Below are 12,652 nucleotides of genomic sequence, written 5' to 3' on the forward strand. Positions count from 1 at the left end.
TTAATATCTTTCTTAGCCCAAAGTCTGGCAGAACACCCTTGGGTAAGGGCCAAAGGTTTACCATTTAGGTGAAGATTCCACCAAATGGACCTTTCACCATGGAGTTGATCACTAGAGTGAAAATCCTTGTGAGTGATGAATTTCCTAACATGATCCCAAGCCCTCCAGATAGACCTGAAAACCATGGAGCCTTGGACCATAATAGGAAAGTTGCCAAGAAAGAGATCACAAAAGGGGAGGTTAGTCTAGGATTTATCTTTCTTAGGAAAACCCCTTGCAATGTTGTTTCTAACTAGCACTTTCCAAGGAGAATCACCCTCCATGGATTGAAAAATCCATTTGGTAGACAGGGCTATGCTCTGAGTTATTAAATCCTTAAGCCCAAGCCCTCCAAGGGTTTTGTCAATGTTGCACCAAGCCCACTTAACAGAATGAATTTTTTTATTTCCTTTGCCATCATACCAAAGAAAGTGTCTAATGGACTTCTAAATTTCAGCAATCTGATAGTTATTAAATAACCAAGCAGAAGAGTAATAGATGGTGTAAGAGGACAACATTTTCTGGCAAACCTGAATTCTGCCTGCCAGAGAAAGGGCCTTGTTATGCCATTTTCCAAGCTTCTTATCAATCTTCTCTTTAACCTAGGACCACATGTCTTTGAGGTTAGGCTACACTGAAAAAGGGATCCCAAGATATCTGGTGATCTTATTGGGACCACCCCATTGAAAGCTGAATTGGGAAAGCCAATCTGAGGGTTGCTCCTCCCACCGTAAGCAAATAGATTTAGCTTGGGAGATCTTAGCCCCAAATATAGTACAGAAGAGACTAAGTTTATCAAGCAAAGCATTAAAGTTACTTTTTGATAGTCAAAGAACAGTGCAGTATCATCTGCAAATTGATAATTGATGAGCTCTTCATTATTAGGTAGGTAAATACCTCTGACCTTAGGAGAAATGGAATTATCTCTGAGGATATAGAAGAGAGCCTCTGAGACAATCACAAAAAGATAAGGTGCTAGAGGGCACCCCTGTCTAATGGATCTACCAAGAGAAAAAGGAGCAGAGAGAACACCATTGACTTCAACCTGAGTAGAGGCATCGTTAAGAAGCATCTGCACAATTTTACAAAAGAAGGGAGGGAATCCAAAGGCATCTAACATCATGAGAAGAAATCTCCACTCAACCCTGTCATATGCCTTCTCAAAGTCAAGAAGAAGCATGGCAGAGCTTTGATGTGAGCATTTAGACCAATCCATGGCTTCCCACCTAGTTATGAGATTCTCCAGAATGTACCTACCCTTTATGAAACTAGTTTGGGTGGAATTAATAAACTTAGGAAGAATATTGACCAACCTAAGAGCCATAATTTTAGCCAGAATCTTATAAGAAACATTAAGAAGGGTAATCGACCTCCAATTCTTAATGAAGGTATTATCACCATCTTTACGGAGGAGCTTAATAATACCTTTATTAACATGCTGACCCAAGGAACCCTTAGTCAAAGCTTCAGAATAAAGGTCCTTGAGATCCTTACATATCCAAATGATATTGGATTTATAGAACTCAACTAGGAAACCATCAGGGCCTGGAGCTTTATTATTATTGAGAGCCTTGATAGCTCCCTCAATCTCCTCAATAGAGATATCTTTAGCAATGATAGCAATATCTTTTGAGTCTAACTTTTTAGGAATGAGAAATTTGCATTTATCTCTTATAGACTTAGCCTCAGAGGAGTCTTCAGAGGTAAAAAGACCCTTATAATAGTTGGCAAAAGCCTAAATAGTAACCTCAGGATCAGTAATATCAAGATTATCAATCGAAAGTCTATCAATAGACTCTTTAATATGCTTATGTTTAGGAAGGTTGCAGAAAAATTTAGATCCCCTGTCCCCATATTGAAGCCAGTGGGCTCTAGATCTGATCTTGGCTCCCCGAATCCTAACCTGCTGATGCTTCCTAAGAGCATCCTTAGCAGCTATAACCTGGGAGAGAAGATCCATATTAGAGGGATTATTTTGGATGTTGTTCTCAAAAATTTGCAGATCAAAAGATAATTTTTTTTCAACAAACCTGTAGTCCTTAGCCTTTTTCTGACCAATGTTTTGTAGAAAAACCCTCCAAGTAGAAAAGTTAGTGTTCCATCTATCCATATGGGACATGTGCTAAAGATTAAGTTTATTAATAACTCTAATAATCTACATAGCAGCAAGAACATCCTCATCCAAGAGGAGGCTGGTGTTTAAAATGAACTTATTGCCGGTAGACTTGTGCTGAAGGGGGCTATTGTTAAAATTGACTTTAGTCAAAATAGGGTGATGATTAGAAAGAGTAGTAGCAATGACATAGATAATATTCCTAGCACTGTCAGGGGGGAAAGAGAAAGAAAACCTATTGGCATAGAAACGGTCAAGCTTGGACTAAATCCTAGCATTGCCCTGTTGAAAATTACACCAGGTGTGCCATAACCCAAGATTGGAACTCCTGTTCTCGACAATAGGATCAAAAATATTCTTAGAATTTATAAGTATATACCAAAAAAATTTCTCATTATATTTCCAATAAAAAGGATATCCCCCCGACTTGTCATCCTAGGATTCAACCATGTTGAAATCACCACTGAAAAGCCAAGGCATATCAGGGAGGCCTAAAAGCCATTTCTAGAGCTTGATTCTTTCCTTAGGGTCATTTGAAGCATAAATAGCACAAATTCCAAAGGGTTTATTATCATGCTACAGAGTCACCCACACAGCTCTCTGACATGGAGAACATCCTTGATTGGTGATATAGTTACCCCACTTGTAGTTAATAAGCAAAGCCACACCACCTCTACCTCTCTCATGGTTAGTATAAAACTTGATAGAAACCCTCCATATAAAGTTGAGATTGGAATCCAAAGTGAATCGCATAGCCTTGACTTCTTGCATCATAAAAAAATCAATAGAATGCAAAGAATCTAACAACTGCTTGATAACAAACTTTCTATCAGGGGACTTTAAACCCCTCACATTCCATGATAACAATTCATTGAGAAATAGAGTGAGGGGTGAAACACACAATTCCCTCTTGATCAGTTAGATCTAAGAATTTATTTGAGCACTCCCCTATTTTAGGCACAAATGGTTTGTTCTTTGAACCAGGGGGCCTACCTCTATGTCTGGCAGCAGAAGGGACCATATTAACATCTACATCAATCTGTACTATAGACTCCATCCATGGAAGGCCTAATATGAGCATTAGTGGGCATAGGGGCAGCCAGGATGATCTCAAAATTATAATTATCCCTAATCTCTTGGAAGACTTTTGGAGGGATTTTCTAAGATGAATCCCTTGTGTGGGGTTTTTCCATCAAACCATCATGTTGATTTATGTAGTTGGTACTAGTATTGCTCAAAACAGGAGTAGATAACAAGCTAGATTGTTGAGGAGTACTGATAGTAGGGTAGAAAGACTTTGGCATAGAGTTACCATTCCCTTTTTTTCACTTTTTCTTGTCTTGAACGATAGTGAAACCATCATCTGAATTGAAATTAATGGCTGAGTCATTAATAGGGGGCACCATTAGAAGGATCTTGGGAGGAAAATGATGCAGGTGTCATTTCCCCAATAGTTTTCCTAGGATGAGTGATAATAGTAGAGTGAGGGTTAGACACAATTTTAATTGATTCATTAGGGGTGTTGGCAGGAGGAGACGATGGTGAAGAAGAAGGAGGGGGGGGTGCGACTTGTTGTCTGACTTTCAATCACCCATTTTTTTGGCAATAATTGGGGTCATATAGTCAGGTTTGGTCATGGTTGAGTCTAGGTCTATGTCTTCCTTAGATAGGTTATCTTTGCCGAGTTTCCTTGTCATTGCCTTTCCTTCTCTAAGCTAGTTGGGTTGGTCTAAAGGTCTTTTTATATTGGGTAGGTTATAGATCCTAACCCAGCTAAGATAATATGCTCCTATTGATGAAAATATGTAAGGATAGTATGATAGTGATGACAGAGGTTTATTATTACTTCAGCTATCTCATTTAATTTTGAAGCAAAATAGTACCTCACATAGTGGAGCCACAACATTTACAAATCAGTTTCACTTGATGCTACATTTAAAATGCAAAGAAAATGCATCTTGAGCTCATTATGATTATATTGGAAATGCAGTACTATGGAGATTATGTTTGGCATACATTATATAAATAATGTTGATAAAAAAAAAATCAAATTCTTAGCACATGACCACATTTGGGAATTCTGTGATGTCTAAAAGTTCAATCATTGTATTATTTACAATGCATATTGAGCTGCCTATCCTATATATTGCATTTCTTGCTATCAATCATATGGAAAATAGAAGACTATGGAAATCAAGAGCATAATAAAAAATATAGTGAACATGCTACTTGATGAGTTCATTTTGAACTTGGACCTTACTGTCTTGTTTCAGTGTGACAAATGCCAAACTTTATAAAGCTGGTGTATATATAGATAATTGGCATGATTGAATGATATATGTTTTAAAATGTTGGAAGATATGATTAAAGGTGCCGACTAAGATTTCAAAAGTGTAACAGGGCAGAATACGCATCAATCTAATACGTTTTTAATAAACAATAATAGTTGATATTATTCTTGAGATAAAAGTGCATGTTTAAGTTATAAAAACACCCTCGCTCTTAAGTTTGACAGGTGGAAATATGAGTGAGGGCTACTCCATTTGCTGAAATCACACTAAGTGTGTGTGATTCTTGCAAAAGAGACTTTCTACCCGCAGGAAAAGCCTTTGCATGGTGCGGCTTTCATAGGAGATGAATTTAAGCATGTTTCAAGGAATGACCTTATGAAAGATGTCGAATTCGATCGTCTTTAACAATCAACATCATCCATCATGTTATATATATAGCTTGTTGCTATTGATTGAATTAATCTATGTAATGAGAGCAGTAGCTTCTTATCAACTCAAAAGTAATTGGCACTATTTATTTGGCTATGAGAAGTATGGCTTCTCTCAGAATGCTCTTGATGAAATTGACCAAATAAGGAAATTACATAGCAGTGACACTGCCATTGACAAAGCAAAGGACGTCATTGAATTGTAGCTTGCCAGGTGCTATCTCAAAAGAAACGTACCTTATTTGGGTATATGTAGAGGATCTCAGCTCTTCAATATAGCTTGTGGGTGAACCCTATATCAGGATGTTGAGAAAGAGGTGTCAGAAAAGTCAGGTTTTGATATCAAGCACATAAACTATGACAATTATTATGGGTATAAGCATGCTATCAAAGTGGTAGAAGTTGCTCCACTCCACTCATGCTTTGAAGATTCATAAGGAGTTAATATGGAGATTATGGTTAATAGCTATCATCATCAGGGGATAAAGAGATTGGTAGAGAGATTCATGGTAATGGCATATGCCCCAAGTAGTTTGATTGAAGCTTTTATGACCCAAATGGATAAAATCCAGAGGAAGGAAAGTTCATCATGGGTCTGCAATTCCACCCTGAAAGAATGTGCCATGATTGTGAAAATTGCAATATTTTTTATTATCTAGGATGCCCAAGGGCTTATGAGGAATTTGTAAAAGGTATGGCTGCATATCAAGATTGGCAGTCTATAGTGGCCTTGCTACTTCTATCATGAGGGAGGAATATGTAAATCTCAAAGATATGGTAGATGTAACTAGCAAATACAATGCTGTAATATGCCATCATTGTCACCATTATCATTCTCCACCATTGTTTGCTCAATGTTATATCGCAGTTCAGGATTGATATCATGGGAATAGTTACAACAATGATCATTGAACTCAGGCAGCAGATATGAGCAAAAGAAATGATGCGACTCCAAAAGCCCAATGGATTCAGCTCAAATGTTGGTTAGAAATGAATAGTTTTAGAATTGAGAAGTCATTATTCTTGTATTCCTTCATCCGTGGTGACTATTCGAGTTCTCAAATTTGAAAAGTCTTTTTCTTTGTATTTTATCTCTTTGTATTCAAAGAAGAGGAAAGGTCATTGGCTCTTACAAGCCTGTTATTGTAAAGATCTATAAATTCTGTAAAGTTTTTAGTAAAAAGGATTCGGTCTTTTCTGCATACAGTCGAAGAGCTAGAGTAGAAGAGGGGGGCATTTTCATTTAGATATTTCATTTGATTGCATGTGGAGGGCTTCTTGACTGCAGACAGTCAGAGAGCTAGAATAGAAGAGAGGGTATTTTAGTTTAGACGTTTTATTGCATTGCATATAGGTTCTTCTTTTTATGCATACAGTCAAAGAGCTCGAGTAGAGGGGAGAGCATTCAATTTTCTGCATTTTCATTCATGCATTAGAGATGGATATTTTGGTTCTTTGTAATAGTTTTGGTTGTAGATTATAAGCAGATGTAATCCGAGTATTATGTTTGTTGTGTTCAAAACAAGAAAGGTTGTGTTATGAATCTGAGCATTTAGGCATCACTTTTTTTTTATTACTTCCAATCGGAGTATTGTTATAATCAGCCTTAAGCACTTTCTTGCATTCTCAGCTAAATGGTGAATGGGTGATAGATCAGAGTTTTCTTTTTAACTTCATGTCGCTGCATTTGCATAACTAACAACATTATTGCATCACCAATGCCGAGGAGTCATGAGATGTGTGAGCTCTTTAAGTTGGCTAGGTTTAGGATCTAAATTTTGCCTGAGTTAATCTTGCCTAGGATTGACTTGGTTTTCCTCTTTTGTTCTCGGTTTAAGAACACACCCAATTAGTTTAGGAAATAAAATGAATTCATTGCATATCATTCCATAAGGAAGTTGTACCTTCCTAATTCAGAGGAAATCTATCAATCTCATGATAGATTATCCAACTGTTGGCAGCTAATTGTTCTTTCAAAATTGGGCATTTGGAGAGTTTATTTAAAAGGACAATCTGTTTACCAACAGATTTTTGGCGACTCTGCTGGGGACTGGAAAAGAAGATCAATGTTTAGATTTTACTTCCTCAGTATTATTGTTATCTCTGAGAGAAGTTGGCGAGTCCATTTTTATTCTCATATTTTCTAGTTGAAGAGTCCAGTGCTTTTATTCTCAAAAACTTTATTATCTTGCAAGAGATTGGCGACTCCATTGTAAAAAGATCATGCCTATTAGAACAGATTTTTGAAGAACTTGCTGAAAAATTGGTTTCTCATGATCGAGGTAACATCATTATCTTTCCATAAATTTGATTCAGATTTCTGTTACTCTATTGTGCAAATAATCTCAAGAAATGTATCAAGGTCAAATTCCTCTGAGAAATGATTTAAAATATAAAAAAAGACTTTCGCCATCTATGAAAGAGATTGTGATTGATGATGATCCTATGCTTCAACAACTCTAGAGTAAATTTAAAGAGAGTATCAGTTATGCCACAAGAAACAACTTCAGTATAGCTCAAGACCATCGGTCTAGAGAAGTGTGGAAGCTGATTGAAAAGAGATTCTATGTTCTCCAGGAGTTCAGACAGAAAGGCACGTATGCGAGTTCTAAAAAGGATACTTTGTCTTCTCCCATCTTCCCTGCTTTGAGAAAGTCTAAATTTTCTTCATCCGTAGTGCTACCATGGATGAGCCATTTGCATGAAGAAGGCAATAAGCATGAAAAGCATTTCCAGTCTGAACCACCACAAGAAGAAGAAAAGATTGTTATTATCCCTTGCTTCTCAATAGTATTTCCTGTGGAGTCATTAGTTACACCTTTAGATCCATCATTTAAGGTTGGAAATGAGACTTGTTCTACTAATGCTGAACCTGATGCAGTAAATATGAATCTAGAACCACTCTCAGAACTGCAAACAAAAGAATTAGTTTCAGTCCAGCATGCTGAAATCATTGAAGTTGCAGAAAGCATTCCTAAGGTGGATAGAATCAATAAGCAGAATGAAGAGATCATATCGACCAATGGTTTGAATTTTGAACAGCAAGAGAAGCTTGGTTTCCCAGAAGTGCAACTTTCAGCAAATGAAGACAGCCTTCTCAATGATGAAGAATTGATAAGAACAGTTGACAAAGAATTTTCTTTCATGCCTTCATTTGCCTCTGATTTTAAAAGTTTCAAATTTGAAGAAAATAAAGTCAAACCTTTGCATGAAGTCTCTGATGAGAATAATCAAATAGTTAATGAAAAACATGAAGAGTTGAATTCCATTAAAAAATTTTGTGAAACTGATTTTCAAGTTGCAAAGGTTTTTGATAATACTATATTAGAATCTATGTGTCTTGAAGAAAAAGTGGAAACATGTTTTTTCAAATCTAAAAATATGATTGAAGAAATGATCAGCAAAATTGAAAGAGAACTAAATGAGGATTATATTTTAAATTGTTGTCTTCTGGAGAACTATCCTAAAACAAACATGCTGGTTGCATTATGCCTTAGTGGTCATCATATTGAATCTGAAGATGTAGCAATAACAGATGATGAAAAGGAAGGAATTATGAAAGATAATGAGGTATTGCAGCATTATGAAGAAGATAGTGAATCTGATTATAATCCTCCCGGTCTGGAATACTCTTCCATAATTAATCCAGATATTGAAATACGGATGCTATAGCAAATAAGGAATCCTTCAATTTCAGCCCCATTTTGAAATCTGAAGTTGTTAATGATAAAGCCTGTGATTGGTATGATGCTATTTCACTTCCAAAAGCTTTTCAATTTTTTGATTATGTTCATTCTGATTTGAAAGATGATATCCTTGCTGAGAGTGGTAATGGAGTAAATGGATGTGAGTGTTTTTAAGCAGTGCTTTTAGAATCACTTGAATATTCTACCAGTCTGGATTTGAAAATTGATATCCTTGTTATAAGTGACAAGGTTGAGGAGAATAGATGCAAGTATGATTCAGTGATGTTTGCAAAGTCCAGTGAGTTTCCTTCTTCACCAAACAGGATAGAACATGTGAAAGATAGTATGCAGAAAAATACAGAGCAATCAGAAGTATATGATGAGGCATGGCTATTTGGCAATGTTCTATGGGTTACTATGTTACATATAGCTTTTGGACTCAAATTCAGTAGTCAAGGATTGGCCAGAAGATATCAATGTTGTTGCAAGCCGGTGAAGCATTCTCCTCTATGCCAAAAAGGTTCATATTTCTCTCTTCCTGTAAATGATCATGTACGAATCTTTCTTTTCTTTTGGTCCTGTAGGTAAGGTCTCCTCACCTTTTGTAAATAATTTCTCTTTCCAGTCTTGGTGTGTCTAGTGTAGCTTCTTCTTGCCTAGTTGTTGTTGTTGTTCTCTCTTGCTTTGTTTTAGTTTGCCCTACTCCCCTCCGCCCTCCCTATATGCACTTCCTCATTGATCTTCATTCTAGACTCCATAACCCAATGCTTAAGGCACTTGCTTAAACAAAGATGTTGAATTCTTCATGCACTTTGCAGTACATGATTCCCCAGTCGGAGCCAGCTGTTGTCTGACTTTCAATCACCCATTTTTTTGGCAATAATTGGGGTCATATAGTCAGGTCTGGTCATGGTTGAGTCTAGGTCTATGTCTTCCTTAGGTAGGTTATCTTTGCTAGGTTTCCTTGTCATTGCCTTTCCTTCTCTAAGTCGGTTGGATTGGTCTAAAGGTCTTTTTATATCAAGTAGGTTATAGATCCTAACCCGGCTGAGATAATATGCTCCTATTGATGAAAATATGAAGGATAGTATGATAGTGATGATAGAGGTTTATTATTACTTCAGCTATCTCATTTAATTTTGAACCAAAACAGTACCTCACATAGTGGAGCCACAACATTTACAACTCAGTTTCACCTGATGTTACATTTAAAATGCAAAGGAAATGCATCTTGAGCTCATTATGATTATATTGGAAATGCAGTACTATGGAGATTATGTTTGGTATATAATGTTGATAAAAAAAAAATCAAATTCTTAGCACATGACCGCATTTGGGAATTCTGTGATGTCTAAAAGTTCAATCATTGTAGTATTTACAATGCATATTGAGCTGCCTATCCTATATATTGCATTTCTTGCTATCAATCATAGGGTGAATAGAAGACTCTAGAAATCAAGAGTGTAATAAAAAATATAGTGAACATGCTACTTGATGAGTTCTTTTTGAACTTGGACCTTATTGTCTTGTTTCAGTGTGACAAATGCCAAACATCATAAAGTTGGTGTGTATATAGATAATTGGCATGATTGAATGATATATGTTTTAAAATGTTGGAAGATATGATTAAAGGTGCCAAATAAGATTTCAAAAGTGTAATAGGGTAGAATACGCATCAATCTAATACATTTTTGATAAACAATAATAGTTGATATTATTCTTGAGATAAAGGCGCATGTTTAAGTTATAAAAACACCCTCGCTCTTAAGTTTGACGGGTGGAAATACGAGTGAGGGCTACTCCATTTTTTGAAATCACACTAAGTGTGTGTGATTCTTGTAAAAGAGACTTTCTACCCGCAGGAAAAGCCTTTGCATGGTGTGGCTTTCACAGGAGATCAATTTAAGCATTTTTCAAGGAACGACCTTATGAAAGATGTTGAATTCGATCGTCTTTAACAATCAACAGCATCCATCATGTTATATATATAGCTTGTCGCTATTGATTGAATCAATCTATGTAATGAGAGCAGTAGCTTCTTATCAACTCAAAAGTAATTGGCACTGTTTATTTGGCTATGAGAAGTTTGGCTTCTCTCAGAATGCTCTTGATGAAATTGACCAAATAAGGAAATTACATAGCAGTGACACTGCCATTGACAACACAAAGGATGCCATTGAATTGTAGCTGTCCAGGCACTATCTCAAAAGAAATGCACCTTATTTGGGTATATGTAGAGGATCTCAGCTCTTCAATATATCTTGTAGGGGAACCCTATATCAGGATGGTGAGAAAGAGGTGTCAGAAAAGTTGGGTTTTGATATCAAGCACATAAACTATGACAATTATTATGGGTATAAGCACGCTATCAAAGTGGTAGAAGTTGCTCCACTCCACTCATGCTTTGAAGATTCATAAGGAGTTAATATGGAGATTATGGTTAATAGCTATCATCATCAGGGGATAAAGAGATTGGCAGAGAGATTCATGGAAATGGCATATGCCCCAAGTGGTTTGATTGAAGCTTTTATGACCCAAATGGATAAAATCCAGAGGAAGGAAAGTTCATCATGGGTCTGCAATTCCACCCTGAAAGAATGCACCATGATTGTGAAAATTGCAATATTTTTTATTATCCAGGATGCCCAAGGGCTTATGAGGAATTTGTAAAAGGTGTGGTTGCATATCAAGATTGGCAGTCTATAGTGGCCTTGCTACTTCTATCACGAGGGAGGAATATGTAAATGTCAAAGATATGGTAGATGTAACTAGTGAATACAATGCTGTAATATGCCATCATTGTCACCATTATCATTCTCCACCATTGTTTGCTCAATGTTATATCGCAGTTCAGGATTGATATCATGGGAATAGTTACAACAATGATCATTGAACTCAGGCAGCAGATATGAGTAGAGGAAATGATGCGAATCCAGAAGCCCAATGGATTCAGCTCAAATGTTGGTAAAAAATGAATAGTTTCAGAATTGAGAAGTCATTATTCTTGTATTCCTTCATCCGTGGTGACTGTTTGAGTTCTCAGATTTGAAAAGTCTTTTTCTTTGTATTTTATCTCTTTGTATTCAGAGAAGAGGAAAGGTCATTGGCTCTTACAAGCATGTTATTGTAAAGATCTATAAATTTTGTAAAGTTTTTAGTAAAAAGGATTCGGTCTTTTCTACATACAATCGGGGAGCTGGAGTAGAAGAGGGGGGCATTTCCATTCAGATATTTCATTTGATTGCATGTAGAGGACTTCTTGACTACAAACAGTCAGAGAGCTAGAACAGAAGAGAGGGTATTTTAGTTTAAATATTTTATTGCATTGCATATAGATTTTTCTTTTTCTACATATAGTCAAAGAGCTAGAGTAGAGGGGAGAGCATTCAATTTTCTGCATTTTCATTCATGCATTAGAGATGGATATTTTGGTTCTTTGTAATAGTTTTGGCTATAGATTTTAAGCAGATGTAATTTGAGTATTATGTTTGTTGTGTTCAAAACAAGAAAGGTTGTGTTATGAATCTGAGCATTTAGAAATCACTTTTTTTATATTACTTCCAATCAGAGTATTGTTATAATAAGCCTTAAGCACTTTCTTGCATTCTTAGCTAATGGTGAATGGGTGATAGATCAGAGTACTTTCATCTGTTCATGTTGCAAAGTTTCAGATGTTTTCTTTTTAACTCCATGTCACTACATTTCCATAACTAACAACATTATTGCATCACCAATGCCGAGGAGTCATAAGATGTGTGAGTTCTTGAAGTTGGCTAGGTTTAGGATCTAAAATTTGCCTGAGTTAATCTTGCCTAGGATTGACTCGATTTTCCTCTTTCATTCTCGGGTTAAGAACGCACCCAATTAGTTTAGGCAATAAAATGAATTCATTGCATATCATTCCATAAGGGAGCTGTACCTTCCTAATTCAGAGGAAATCTATCAATCTCATGATAGATTATCCAACTGTTGGCAGCTAATTGTTCTTTTAGAATTGGGCATTTGGAGAGTTTATTTAAAAGGACAATTTGTTTACTAACATGACTGAAGACATTCTTCTATGGCAGGTTGTAGGTGATTGGGGGAATAACCATA

The 12,652-nt window shown here is 36.3% G+C and overlaps 1 pseudogene; it reads left to right on the plus strand.

Moving 5' to 3' along the window:
* Positions 1-10,579: 10,579 nt before the first annotated feature.
* Positions 10,580-11,301, plus strand: LOC149576269 (putative glutamine amidotransferase GAT1_2.1 pseudogene; annotated as a pseudogene).
* Positions 11,302-12,652: the final 1,351 nt, after the last annotated feature.

This window comes from Cupressus sempervirens, chromosome 1 (assembly GCF_028749045.1).
Source record: "Cupressus sempervirens isolate cs-2001-9-10 chromosome 1, ASM2874904v1, whole genome shotgun sequence".
Taxonomy (NCBI): Eukaryota; Viridiplantae; Streptophyta; class Pinopsida; order Cupressales; family Cupressaceae; genus Cupressus; species Cupressus sempervirens.